This window comes from Engraulis encrasicolus, chromosome 1 (genome assembly GCF_034702125.1).
Source record: "Engraulis encrasicolus isolate BLACKSEA-1 chromosome 1, IST_EnEncr_1.0, whole genome shotgun sequence".
In the NCBI taxonomy this organism is placed as follows: Eukaryota; Metazoa; Chordata; class Actinopteri; order Clupeiformes; family Engraulidae; genus Engraulis; species Engraulis encrasicolus.
The window spans coordinates 10,830,968-10,845,530 of NC_085857.1; positions in this window are offsets into that span (position 1 = coordinate 10,830,968).

The window sequence follows — 14,563 nt, forward strand, 5'->3', positions numbered from 1 at the left end:
GGCTTTTGCCCAATGGATTGTTGATGAGTTGTGCTGCCTCGTGCTGGTAAAGCAGACCTCTTCGAGATAGCAGATATTGATAAAGCTCGTTGCCTGTTATGGTAAAAAAAACCTCATAGATAACTAAAATTCCGTTGAAGGCTTCATTGTCGCTCTAAATATCTGTTGGAGTCTTGACTAAAAATGCCCGGTTGGAGTTTTCAGAACAGTGCAGTGTCTATGCAGACGGTTCCGAAGTTGAAGTAGTTCTATCACAGAGTCAGACTACGCGTGAAGCTGTATAATTATGTTGCTCATTATTTCACAAGTTATGGAAGTTATCGAAGGATCTAAGCCTACTTTTCACTACAAGCTAGGACTTCTTACATACAAAGGATAGCAGTTGGAAAGTTTAGCCCACTACAAAATGGTAAGTCACTGTCATCCTGCTAATCCCATGTGTAGCACCGCCGTGTGCTGTTTATTTGATATTTCTCTATGCTCTATGGGTCTTTAGTGATGGTATGACCAAGTTGAGCCTTTGCATATCCATGCTTGTTGTGCGCTGTTGGATCGTTTTGCCATTGTAGGCTATATGCGGCTCTGGCTGCTAACATTGTTGGGTTTAGTTGTGACTGAGTAGCCTGGTTTGAACCAAAGAAACTCAAGAGGAAGAACAATCTCATGGCGGGGAATGCATTGGCCACGGTGTAGTACGGGGGCGTTGCCAGAGGACAGAGTGGATGGAAAATTAACTCCCTTGCGCATGGTCATTGGTCATCCATCCACGATGGATGCCATTTTTGTACTCCGTAATTTGTGGCCAAGTAACGGCAGCTGTTGGTCAGCAGTAATTGCTGGGGGTAATTAAGGACAGCTGACAGACATTCACGCTGTCCTATGACCTGTTCCACAGTGAATAACATTTCCGTACTCCCCTCGCCATCATTTCCTACTACGCTGTTATGACGTGAGTAAGCCCTCTTGTCTCAAGCCTCTTTGGTTTGAACATAGCTAGCATGAAGTGCGTGGTATGAACGCTGTGTTGCAAGTGACTGAACGCCAGTCTGAATTCACTGTGGGCGCTCGCGTTGCTGCTGCTGTTATTGTTTTCAATTGAGTTCCTCTTTGGACGTCTGTATTAGGCTACTGCACAATGCTGCTATGCTTCATAAAAATGTATTTGAAGACATACAACTTTCACATGCATGGTTTCATTTTAGTAACTGACTGCATAGTCAGTGACTGCAGATTTAGCTTTAGTGGCATGCTCAAGGAAAATCTTGATCTTCTAGCTTCACAGCTGTGTGTAGCTTATATTCATTTTAAACACGGTCACCTTTAGTCATAATGCCGTCTAGAAAAAGGCACCGGCAAACGTGATCTGGGCTTTGCGTTGAATTTATAGGCCCTTCACCATGTAAAGCAATTCCATTTTCAATCTCAATTCAAATATAGGCGATTTTATTGTAAAATAGCCTATTGATTTGACAACCACAACGAAAATAAATAAGCTTAGAATACATTTATTATGTAGCCTACTCATTCAAATAAAGTCACCAACTCATGAACCGGTTATGTTGTTGGAAAGCAAGGCATGGCAAACAAACGGGACTTTCTGTGGGTCGCGACCCCCAGTTGGGAACCGTGAGCACCCACGGGCAAAAACAAAAGTCGGCGCCTATGGAGGTGGACAGCTCAAAGGCAACGAAGGTTATGAGAGAGAAAAGAGCTAAGACACTAAGGCGAGTATAGCTGTAAGCAGCAACATGATGTCTTTTATGATCTTAAAAACACATTAGAATTAGACGACGCACATTCAGTTTACTACACTCGCTAATCGATAGTAGTAAATAGAATGTGTGTATTTTCAGGCACGCAAGGCCTGGTCAGGTGAAAGCACAAGTGATGTATTGTGGGCAGATTACAAAATAAAACTACTGTTAAAAAACTATGTTAAAAAAAATGTAATGATTGAAAAAAAAAAAAAAAAAAAAAAAAAAAAAAAAAACGTTTTAGGGTTTCATATAAATAAATAACGATGCGAAGTCTCAATAATATCCATGTCGATGGCGCCCAACAGTGTCTGATTTCAAGAGGCATGACCTCGTACTAGTAGCGAATACTGATGTGTGAGGCAAAGTCTAGGCAGACTATGAAAACAAATGAAGATATCTATGCCCAGCTCCTATAAAAACAATTTCATCTGATGAGGAGCATGTTGCCCCAAGCGTAATGATTAATAAAACAGTAACAAGAGCCTGGTCTTACAGACTTCATTTCTGATTTCACAGTCCTTCGTAGGGCTGCACAATTAATCGAAAGTAATCAAAAATCGTGATAAATCGTGATATCGAAATCGTGATATCGAAATCGTGATATCGAAATCGTGATTTCAATCGGATTTAATCGTGGCAATAGTGACCCGTGTCCTTGAAGCCAGAACATACTGACAGGCTGGTGTTTCTGGCCAGAAATCTGTCCACCTAAGTTTCATGCTATTGCCTTTACACAATTATTTCAATTCATTTAATTTTCCGTATATAATGAATTCTTGGTTATATTTTATTTTGTTGAAATTTTCAAAAAAAATCAGTGCATAATCAATAATCGTGATTAATAATCGCGATTATGATTTTGACACAAATAATCGTGATTATGATTTTTTTTCCATAATCGTGCAGCCCTAGTCCTTAGTACTTAGTCCAGCACCAAATATGTTTGAGATGGAGGTGCATGGTTTTTTTTTCTCTAGTTGCAAAATTTGGTAACACTTGTCTGTATAAGACTAAATTGTAATACAGACCTAGAAGGCTCTTGATACTTGAAACTAGGTCTGTATTACAATATTACGATATCAATAAAAAGGTAGTGAACAAGAAATTTGAGAGTACACCCCTAACAAAAGATTTTGCTTCACATATGTGAATATGTGGACCCTAAAATTAAGAGCTACCTTGGGGGGGCTGACACACAGCACACTAATGCCTCTTTTCCACTGGTGTTTTTCTGGTAGGCCTGCAGCTCGACAAAGCACAACTGGCCCGCCACTTTTTACTTTTCGAATAGGCACAACACGGATTAATCGTAAAGCAAAAAGCGGTGGCCGAGTTGCGCTGTGTCGAGCTGTAGGCCTACCAGAAAAACGCTAGTGGAAAAGAGGCATAAGCTCCCCACATTTTATAAATTAATTAATACAGAGAGAAAGAAATGAATAGTATCCAGCAGGTCAACTGACCTTCTCTCCTGCGTATCTGCACTTGTGGACGCTGACGTACGCTGCGCTGGGGAACACCTTGCCACACAGCTCGCAGTGCTTGGGCTTGACCTTTTGACCCGATGACAACTTTCTTTTGTCGCGCGCCGATCGTTTCGTGTGCGACCTCTCGTGCAGCCTGAGGTGATTCAGCTGAGTGTAAGTCTTGTCGCACTGGTCACAGGCATAGCGGCCATCGACGCCAACGCTGCTAATTGTTCGTTTGGTCTTAAGAAAAAAAGAAAAGAAAGCCCTCATTGTGACACAGCACTCCACAGCACACAAGTGAACATTGCACACTGCACACTAAGGCTGTAACGATACACCCAACCCACGATTCGGTTTGTATCACGATATATGACCCACGGTTTGATACGCCCCACGATTTTTTATTTATTTTTTTTGAATGAAAAAAAAGGAGAAAATACATTTTATATATATATATATATGCCTTCTTTTTGCATTTACCTGCCTACATTAATTGTGTAGGTGTACTAAATGATGTTGCAGATATACCACTGCAACCTGTTCCCCAGGTGTTGACATCAAAGCACAACACAGATAAATAATGGATATTAGTTCACCAAGGAAAAGTAGGCTTATTATTAATAGGCTGAGATCACATCATGCTGAGATGCTGACCTTGTGTGAGAGACAGAGACGGAGAGAGAAGGGTCAGGGTTCCACTAGGTAGCCTATAACAACTGTCTCACATTATCAAACATAATCCAATAGAGTTCTTCAGCGGAAGCGGAAGCATGTAGTAGATTGTAGTCTTTCATGTTAGCATTTAAGGACGTCCTGGTTCCTATCGGCTTCCGGCCTCCATTGGGAATGAATAGGGGTAAATTTCAAATAAGCTCCGAGTGCAAGCACGCGCTTAGCGAACCCCCGCAAACTGTCGAGGGTGTTAAAAATAGGCTGTAGGTATGACATGGTTGATCATTTTGTGTCAAACTTCGACATAAATACGATGTTGCGTCCATATGCTAAACCCGGAAGCTTTTGGCGACTACAGAAGCGGCGCCTGTATCTAACGGCATGTACGTGCGGAGGGTTGTATCCATGGCAACCAAAGGAAAGTATGTAGTTCGGAAGTTTTACTGATCAGAAAGGGGTTAGCAATATTGAATTATAATCGTCATGATTTAACATGTGAATACACCAACATGATGATACGATCCGTTCCACTAATGAGAAAGGGATGCGGGGACACGCTAATGTTCGTTGTTGCCGTGCAACTTATATTTTTGCCAAACCTGAATCTCTATGGCGTTTTGCAATGTAAAAAATCGCCATGGAACCGGTAGTCCAAACGCCGCATACAAGTTGACGTCAACGCTGAAGAGCTCTATTAATAGGCTATCCAAACATTAACTGAAAACAACAATGGTCATATTTCGTCAGGAAACATGTTGTATACAGTTACTTACAGCAATGCAACACTTAATTTTGATGTTTAATATTTTTGCAATTTTTCTGATCGTGCAGCAGCGCGCGCACGCTCATACAAACAAAACTCGAAATGAACCTCGGTTATGTTCTCACTATGCAACACGCACGTTATCCTTTGTTTGGTTTTGTGATTTGACATTTTGTACAGAGCGGGAATGGATGCAGATGTAACAGACGAGACAACCTGTTACACAGAGTCTGAAATGGAGCATGTTTTCACTAGGCAGGCGGTCAATGCGGGGAAGAAATAATGCTGCCTATATCCACATGGAACTCAACGTTCGCCCGACTTCAGACACTTCCCTTATTAGAGCGTAGCGTTGTTCATGAATTTGGGCAGGCGGAGCATCTCGCTCTCTTTCTCTCTCTCTCTCTCTCTCTCTCCGCTCAACGTGCATCGGCGCATGTATGAATGTGTGGAGGTTGCACAGGCATGATAATGCACGTGCTGGTTAGACGGAACATTTTATAAGAGAGGGGTGAATGGAAGTGTTACTCGCACATGTGCGCCCCTTTTCTACTTGATTTTTTAAGTGCATATGCAAACATTTGCCTGTATCCTGCTGTTTTCTAAACTGAGGGGTAACAACTTTGACAGGGCGCATCGCGATTCTGCGAGGAAGGGTCGCGATAGGGGTTCGTGGGTCTGCGTACCGCGATCCCTCGGTTCGATGCAATATCGTTACAGCCTTACTGCACACAACAAAATTGCATTTATGCCTCACCTTTAACGGCGTTCTTGGTGCAAACTCCTCCCCCGAAGAGGAAGAGGCGGTTCTTCTTCTCCGGCCAGGAGTCCTGTCCTTGTGCGATTTCCGCTTCCTGGATGTGGAGTAGCGGCCTTTCTTTGCTTTTGGCGAGCGCGAGTCGAGCCTCTCTGAAATACACATATGAAGTTAAAAAAACGTTATATTTTGTATGATTTTTGCCTTGCAGAGGTAGCCTGGTTCTCACTGACGGTGCGTGTGTATACACAAACTACTGTCTGGTACCACTGCCATGAACATGCTCTTCTCGAGTCGGTACCAAAATGCACCATTTATTTTCCCGACAGAGGGGGTCCGAGGCACTCTGAAATCCGCTTAAAAGTCCTTTATTTTTACATGGACATCAAGCCGATGCGTTGCGGTCGCGTGCGACCTTCTTCAGGGCTAATTCAAACGCGAGAGGCTTGATATCCGCTTAAAAGTCCTTTATTTTTATATGGACATCAGAGTGCCTCGGACCCCCTCTGTCTGTTTTTGGATACCGATGAGCACCTGAATATTTTGTATGAAACTACCCCACAGACGCAACTTACCTTTCTCTCTCTAAATGGTGCATTTATTGCAACTTACCACCAAAAAATTCCTCCAAAATCGTTTTCTGTTCATCTCTAAAGAGTCAATATAAGAGTGTATAATCTGTCCTGTGACACATCAATGTGAGCTGCCGTCGATATTTAAGCAATAAGTGCTCCGTTTATTTTCTACTCGAGAAGAGCATGTTAATGGCAAAGCTACCAGACGGTAGTGTGTTTAGCTCCGCTCCACCAGGGGGCTCCAGAGCTACACACACGCACCATCTGTGAAAACCAGGCTATTGCAGAGGTAGTGCACTTTTGTAGAAAACAAACCCTGCGCCCGAGTTGGCGAAGACAGGCAAAATGTCACATAATATATCTTAAAAAAACAACATTCACCAATAAATGAAAGAATAAAGTTATTGTTTACATGATTACACATTACAAAAAAAAACTTTGGACCTAACTCTCATTCGAAGTACTAACAGATGCCCCTCTTGTCTCCCAGCTTACTTGGTACGGCTATAAGCCCAAAAAGGGTAGCAAAGCAGTGACCTCCTAGTCAGGTCAAGAGCAATGCAAGTACTTTCTGAGTTCCCGCAAAATCGGGAACTCCTCCCACATTGTTGGGAAGCAAACAATCATCAGCAAACCAAAGGAGGCAGTTTGGGAAATGCCGTTTGGGAAATGTTAATTGTTATGCTCTTGGTCAGACCAAGTCTCATGGAGATTTGAAAGTCGATGATAATCAGGCTAATTCAGTTGTACTTTTTGAGTTTCTTATAAGTAAATTACATCATATCTATTCATCTAAGGCTTTCGTTGTTATTCTATAGACACAGTCCACCAACTCCTAATTTCCAACCTCCCATTCCCCATGGGGACCCAGGTTTGAAACCGGCCAGAGTTCTTTTCCAACCTTCATTTGTCTTAACTTTCTTGTTGTTATCAGGAATGAGAGTGGAATAAGATCCCGAGCCTGAGACTTTTGGAATTGAGAAAAACCTAATGTCTCTATATTGTATTCTGGCCAAAAAAAAAAAACCAATTCTGTCAGGCCAAAAATCAGGCACTAACTGTAAATACCATCAGCCCTGTATACAATGGCATAACAGGCCCTGCCAACCGGTAGGGCATTCTGCCATGCAGCCAATCAGGGTTCGATTCCCAGCCCGCGTCATTTGCTGACCCCTCCCCGTCTCTCTCCCCATTCGCTTCCTGTCCACCTCTCCAACTGTCCTGCCATCAATAAAGTTGTAAAAAAAAAAAATCTTTAAAAAAAAAAAAAAATGGCATAAGGCAAAAAAATCACAAACACACAGACACACAGACACACACACACACACAGAGTAAGTGCAACTGCAACTCGTACTTACTGTTTGGACTGTACTCGCCGTCTTTATCGTCACCCTTGCCGTAGTAATCGTCGTCGTCCGTCTCGTCGTCGTAGGAGTCGTAATACTGGTAGACGCGTTTCTGGCTTTTCTTGGGCACGATGCAGGACACTCCGTCGGGCCCCAGTTCGTTTCTGCAGTCCTCCAGGCTCACCTGTAGAGATGGTATTTAGGGCTCTTTGACGGGATCCGGATCATAGTGGCTCTTTTTTAATTCTTTCTCTTTTGGCTCTTTTTAAAAATTATTTATTGTATTTATAATCGTTTATAAGTGTTTTATAAGTGTTTAGAAGCAGGAGGATAACAGACCAAGAGGTGGAGTCGAAATATTACGGTCTTAAAGTGATACCGTCCCATTTTTGGAAATAAGTAAAAATGTAAGGTAAAATGTGCACTGCCATTCTCAGAGAACGGCAGGAAGTATAGGAGAACGGAAAAACTCAATCATTTAACTCAAGGAGAGGTGTAAAATAAGCTTATTCCCAAAAATGGGACTGTATCACTTTAAGACCATTTCTGCCAGTCTTAAAGGCAGACAATTGTGTTTTCCCCCCAACTAAAGTACTCGCGTCAAGGTCACATGGAACAATACTACTCACCTTCACCATCTTCTCCAGTCTGGGCGTTTTTTCGGGGGAACTGTCTTTTGGTGTCTCAGGGGGACTGTCACATGGCTGCTCGGGAGGAGTCTGGGGTTCTGGGCTGTGGGAGCCTGGACATAATAACAAAGATGTTCAATTATGGCAACTGTGATAAAAAAATACGGTAGGGCACTCGCCTGCCATGCGGATGACCCGGGTTCGATTCCCGGCTCGGGTCCTTTGCCGACCCCTCCCCATTCACTTCCTGTCCACCTCTACTACCTCTCTACCTCTACCTATACTATCCTGTCCATAATAAAGTCTAAAAAGACTAGTGGTGGGCCGTTATCGGTGTAAACGTGCTGCGATAATGTGAGACTCTTAACACGCGATAAAGAAAATATCGCACGTTAATCTATTCTCACTTGCGTTTGATTGGCAGACGCTTTCAGACTGCGCTCCAGTCGCTTCTCCTCACAACCTGTTGCTCAGCAGACCTAATAAATACGAACAGTGTTTGCATGCTGAAAACATTCATCTCTCTGCCGTGGTAGGTGTTGTTTGAGTGCTTTTACAGAAGTGGTAGACTAGAGAGACGTTATTGTGGGGGGTTCTAGATACAGTATCTAGTAGACTGACTCTGCTGTGAGCACTTTGCTGTACCTGTGTAGATCCTCTGTAGAGCTAGCTAGCTCTCTCTCTCTCTCTCTCTCTCTCTCTCTCTCTCTCTCTCTCTCTCTCTCTCTCTCTCTCTCTCTCTCTCTCTCTCTCTCTCTCTCTCTCTCTCTCTCTCTCTCTCTCTCTCTCTCTCTCTCTCTCTCTCTCTCTCTCTCTCTCTCTCTCTCTCTCTCTCTCTCTCTCTCACACTTTACAAATATTGCAGTAATTTTTGTTATCACCAAGTATCAACATGATCATTTTTTTTGAAGATGAGATGCATTTTGGAAAAAAGAGATGCGCTCTGGTCTAATGCGCCATCTGTCTTAAGAAACCCCCAAGGTTTTTTTTTGTCATTATTTCGCTAGCGTGCCTATTCTGAATGAGCCATTTTGATATAGATTAATCTAGATTAATTTCAGAATTACAGTGAGATTAATCTAGATTAAAATAATGATCTATGCCCACCCCTAAAAAAGACCCAAAAAATCTTTAAAAACAACAATAACAACAACATGTCACTAATGCCGGACAGTGGGATTAAATTCTGTGTTCACAGGACCGTACCCGATTATCTAATAGCAAGGTATTCTATGCGCTGGGTTACATAAATGCGGTTTTAGGAACTAAATGTAAATTGATTCAAGCTAAAATATTTATATATTTTTTAGTAGGAGGGTATGGTATAACCAGGCAAGAGTTTGAATAGCTGGGTCTGCGCCCAGCTAATGGGGATCCTAATAAAGTAAACTAAACTAAAATAAAATAAGCCCAAAGGCTGATCATCATTACAGAAAAGATTGACGTTCATCACAATCACAACATGTGAGTCACGAATGGTCCAGTCAGTCCTACCTGTAGGTTTGGCAGGGCTGTCCTCAGGCGTACAGGAGGCGGCCTGTGGCCCGTCAGTGCTTTGGTCCGCACACTCCTAAAGAGAAAAAAGGTTGGGAGGGAACCCCAAAGAAGAAGAAAAACAAAAACATTATGATTACATAACACACACACACACACACACACACACACACACACACACACACACACACACACACACACACACACACACACACACACACTTATCAAACATTTTTGTAAGAAGACCCTTTTCATACATACCAACTTCGCAATGATTTTAAATAATGTGCATACATTTACAAGATAGTCTGTATATTCGGTAAATATGGACATGCAAACAGTTTAGTGGGTAAAATGCAATCGGTAATCAAATGCCTACAGTACAGGACAAACAAAGCACTACTACGAAAAGAGGAAAACATACCATTATGATACAAGAGGTCAAGACTTCAGACTTCGGAGTATGTCCTGTTGCTCTTCAAATTAAGCAGACTGTAGAGACACCTTGAAGTGACCTGAGAGAGAGAGAGAGAGAGAGAGAGAGAGAGAGAGAGAGAGAGAGAGAGAGAGAGAGAGAGAAAACAGTTGTTTAGCTCAATGTATTAATGTATATTGTGGCAATGAAAGGGATTCTATTCTTTTAACTAGATGATGCCGTGTTGCTATTAAATGCTATTCTATAGCAAGGTTGAATAACTCTTGGGTCTTTTGTGTTTTATCTTTTATTCTTATTTCAACTTAAGTTGTGATAGGCCACCGCTCATCTGTTTAAAAGGTGCAGGATTCAGTAGAAATTTCTGTATAAAAAGAAGGCAATCCGCACACTTCAGGTCTATTTTTGTGCAAAGAAGCTTTACTTGACTTGCAAGCTTTCGGTCCTTAGACCTTCATCAGGCAGATTCTTATTTCAAGCAACACACAGTTAGATGTTGCATGAATGGGTGTGATGCTTTCAGTCTCGCTGTACATGCCTATTCCATTCTATTTTAATCTACAACAGAATAAAGCAACAACAATAAGTTATTCTATTTTATTCTATCTAGTTATTCTATTATTCGGCCCACACACGTTCGCACTGATGACTTCAATGTCATCCGTCTGATCTATTCTATTATTTTTCTATTCAATGCTACTGTTGGGCAGAATACCTCTGATGTTGTTGGGAGCTGGTTCACGTTATAATCCGGTTCGGTTCCTTATGCCAGGAGTTCTCCACGACGCGTGGATGGACTCAGCGTTGCTTCTCTCACATCTCAAAATACCGGGCACTGTAATAGGCGTACTGTAGAGCAACAAGCAAACAAATACATGAACTGGGCAAAGGGGTAATTATACAATATAGTAAATATTACATGCACATTGGCCACATAGTATAGGGTAATTCTTATATAGGGGAATGAAAAGCAAAATGAATACAATATGCCTACTCTCATTCATAACAGTAAACAAAATGAGAGTTGAGTTCAGCAGCATCGACTTCAATGGCCACTGTAACTTGACCGCGGGCAGGTATTATTTTGCAATGGCTCGATGTTGTAGTCGTCTCAGTAATGTCCACTGTTTAGCAGTGTTGTAGTTGTGATGCCCTATATTGCGCACATGCGGTGCGTTAAGCTTATATGTGCTGGAAAACGTTTGCAAGGGTCCTATCTGGCTTCATCGAAATGAAATCTGTATAAGTGCTGAACAGGCCAGGAAGCGCAATTTACAACCATCCACATCCCCTTCAAGCAAGACGTAGCACTAGTAGCACGGACCTCAAAAACATCCTTACGCGCACATAAATGGGCAATATATTTAACTGCGAATGAACCGAAGCTGCAGTAGCCTAACGACGACCTCTCACCCACTCCAAACTTGTATTAGGATGGGAGAAAAAAACAAGATTGTCTAGTTACGCAGACGGGTGATCTTCACAAAGCCTCCGTACCGCATGTCTGCAGTTATCAACATCATCACCACACTATTACGCAAAGCAGTTAAGTGCACGCTCTTTCGCGCGCAGTGTGTGTATTGTTGCACACATAAAATTCACAGCGTATGCAACGTTGCATTCCCTGCAGAAATACCACAGACCGTACCTTAAAATGTTAGCGTCTTACTGAGTGCCACCAGCAGAGAGAAAATATATCGCACGCCACGCCTCCTTCTAGGACTTTTTGTTCCGCCAAAAGATTGGCTCCGTTTCGCTGGTAGCACCACTGCATGGCTTGGAGGTGATATTATTATTGACAAAACTGTATCTATTTTTTATTTTTTTATTTTTTTATTTTAATGCAACAAGAGCCATTAGAGATGGCAAGCGGCCCAAGAGTAGACGCTAGCCGCATGTGATGAGTATTTGGCCTTCCGATGACACCCACACACCATGGAGGGGGCAAACAGACACACAGGGTCTTCTTGGTTCATCCCATAGAGTTCTTCAGCGGAAGCGGAAGCATGTAGTAGATTGTAGTCTTTCATGTTAGCATTTAAGGACGTCCTGGTTCCTATCGGCTTCCGGCCTCCATTGGGAATGAATAGGGGTAAATTTCAAATAAGCTCCGAGTGCAAGCACGCGCTTAGCGAACCCCCGCAAACTGTCGAGGGTGTTAAAAATAGGCTGTAGGTATGACATGGTTGATCATTTTGTGTCAAACTTCGACATAAATACGATGTTGCGTCCATATGCTAAACCCGGAAGCTTTTGGCGACTACAGAAGCGGCGCCAGTATCTAACGGCATGTACGTGCGGAAGGTTGTACCCATGGCAACCAAAGGAAAGTATGTAGTTCGGAAGTTTTAATGATCAGAAAGGGGTTAGCAATATTGAATTATAATCGTCATGATTTAACATGTGAATACACCAACATGATGATACGATCCGTTCCACTAATGAGAAAGGGATGCGGGGACACGCTAATGTTCGTTGTTGCCGTGCAACTTATATTTTTGCCAAACCTGAATCTCTATGGCGTTTTGCAATGTAAAAAATCGCCATGGAACCGGTAGTCCAAACGCCGCATACAAGTTGACGTCAACGCTGAAGAGCTCTATTAGGCCTAGTTCTATTAGCCTGGCTCTCGCGAGACCCCTAGTGCTTCGTGCATCTTCGTTACACTTCGTGAGCTCGCACAGGGGTCTGGTTCAGCCTTGTCGAGCCCGAAGTCCTCGAGTAGAAAATAAACGTGCCCCGACCATTGGACAATGTCAATGTCAATCATCGTGGAGTGAGGCGTTGACGGGTATGACGTAGCATCTTGCGCGACATCACTGTAGTGCTGCTAGCACACCCCTCAGTCAGTGTGGCTAGCACAACAACGGCGGCCTGCATACTGTATGAACTCCATATGAAATCCATCTGCGCGAGAGTCAGGTTATAGTTCTATAGCCTATCACATAAAATTAGATGGATCAGTCATTGATTGATTGAGTCAGAAAGATCATAAAGAACCCATCATCCCCCAATTCTGACAGAGTGTAACATGGCGAAGTTACAAGACTGGAAATTTGTAAAGATACGACTATACAGTATATCACAAAAGTGAATACACCCCTCACAGTTTTTGCAGATTTGTGAGTATATCTTTTCATAGGAAAGCATTACAGAAATTTCACTTTGATACAATGATTAGTGACCTTTTAACAACTTATTTAGCCACTTAAATTTCTTGCTCACTCAGAAAAAAACATAATACAGCCATTAATGTTTGAACATGTACTCACAAAAGTGAGTACACCCCAGATTAAAATCCGGTAGAGAAGGGGCTGTGTTGGCTCGAATCGTCTCGAAATGAAACGAAATGAAAAGGGATGAAAAGGGAGGTCATCAGTGTGCGTTTCAACCTTTCTTTGCATTGAACTTTTACATTTTGAGTCTGCATCTGGCTTAAATAGATTGGTGTGAGATTTGAATGCAATCCTATGGAGAATATCATGATCTGCTTCAGTAGTCACAGTGCATGTTGACATGCATGTTTCTTTTAGGTGTATTTCAGATTACCAATGTTGACAGCATCCATGCATCCCCAAATCATGTCAGTCCCACGACCATGCGTGGCTATTGAGAGGATACACTTTTTTGTAAAACTCACTTGTTTACCACCACACATGCTTGACACCATCTAAAGCAAATTTGTTTATCTTGGTCTCAAGAGGGATGAACAGACCAAGGATATGGATCACTGGAACCATGTTGTGTGATCTGAAGAGACCAAGATAAACAAATATACTTTAGAGTGTGCTATACATGGTTATACTGTATGTGTAATGATGTGTGAAATAACTGTGTGTAATGTCTTATGTATGTATGTATGTATGTATGTATGTATGTATGTATGCATGCATGCATGCATGCATGCATGTATGTATGTATGTATGTATGTATGTATGTATGTATGTATGTATGTATGTATGTATATGTATGTATGTATGTATGTATGTATGTATGTATGTATGTATGTATGTATGTATGTACTGTATGTATGCTACTTCATAGACCTACCTTAATTTCCCCCTGGGATCAATAGATACCCTACTCTACTCTACAGACTATGACAGAATTTCCGCCATGATGACTGACTTTTATAAGAGTGTTTCTAAGAATTAGAAATGCACTCAGAGAGTGCGGACCCCCACCAAGGAAGCTGTTTGATTGAACATTTGACTATGTTACACACTATTTTTTTTCAATTATTTCTGCCTTGTTTTTGTGGAGTTCACCCCATCCTGCAACGGTGAAGAATCTTTTAAAAACCAGCATACCAACCACAAATTCTAATCACTTCTTCCTTTTGTCATTCCCAACAACTCCATAAAATTTCATCCAAATTTGTGCATAACTTTTTGAGTTATCCTGCTGACAGACGAACAGACAAACCAACGCGACCGAAAACATAACGTCCTTGGCGGAGGTAACAAAGCACCAAGAGCCTTTGTTGAGTACAAGTACTGTATGAAGGCCTAAACAGAACTCTAGTTAGTGCAATAAAACATTGATCAAATTTGAGGGACTTTATTCAAATTTGGGACCATCTAGTGCGAGCATGAACTTAAATTCGCTAGAAACTACACCACCTATTACAGTAATACCAACCTTCTAATATACCGTAGTAAAGCTGGGATA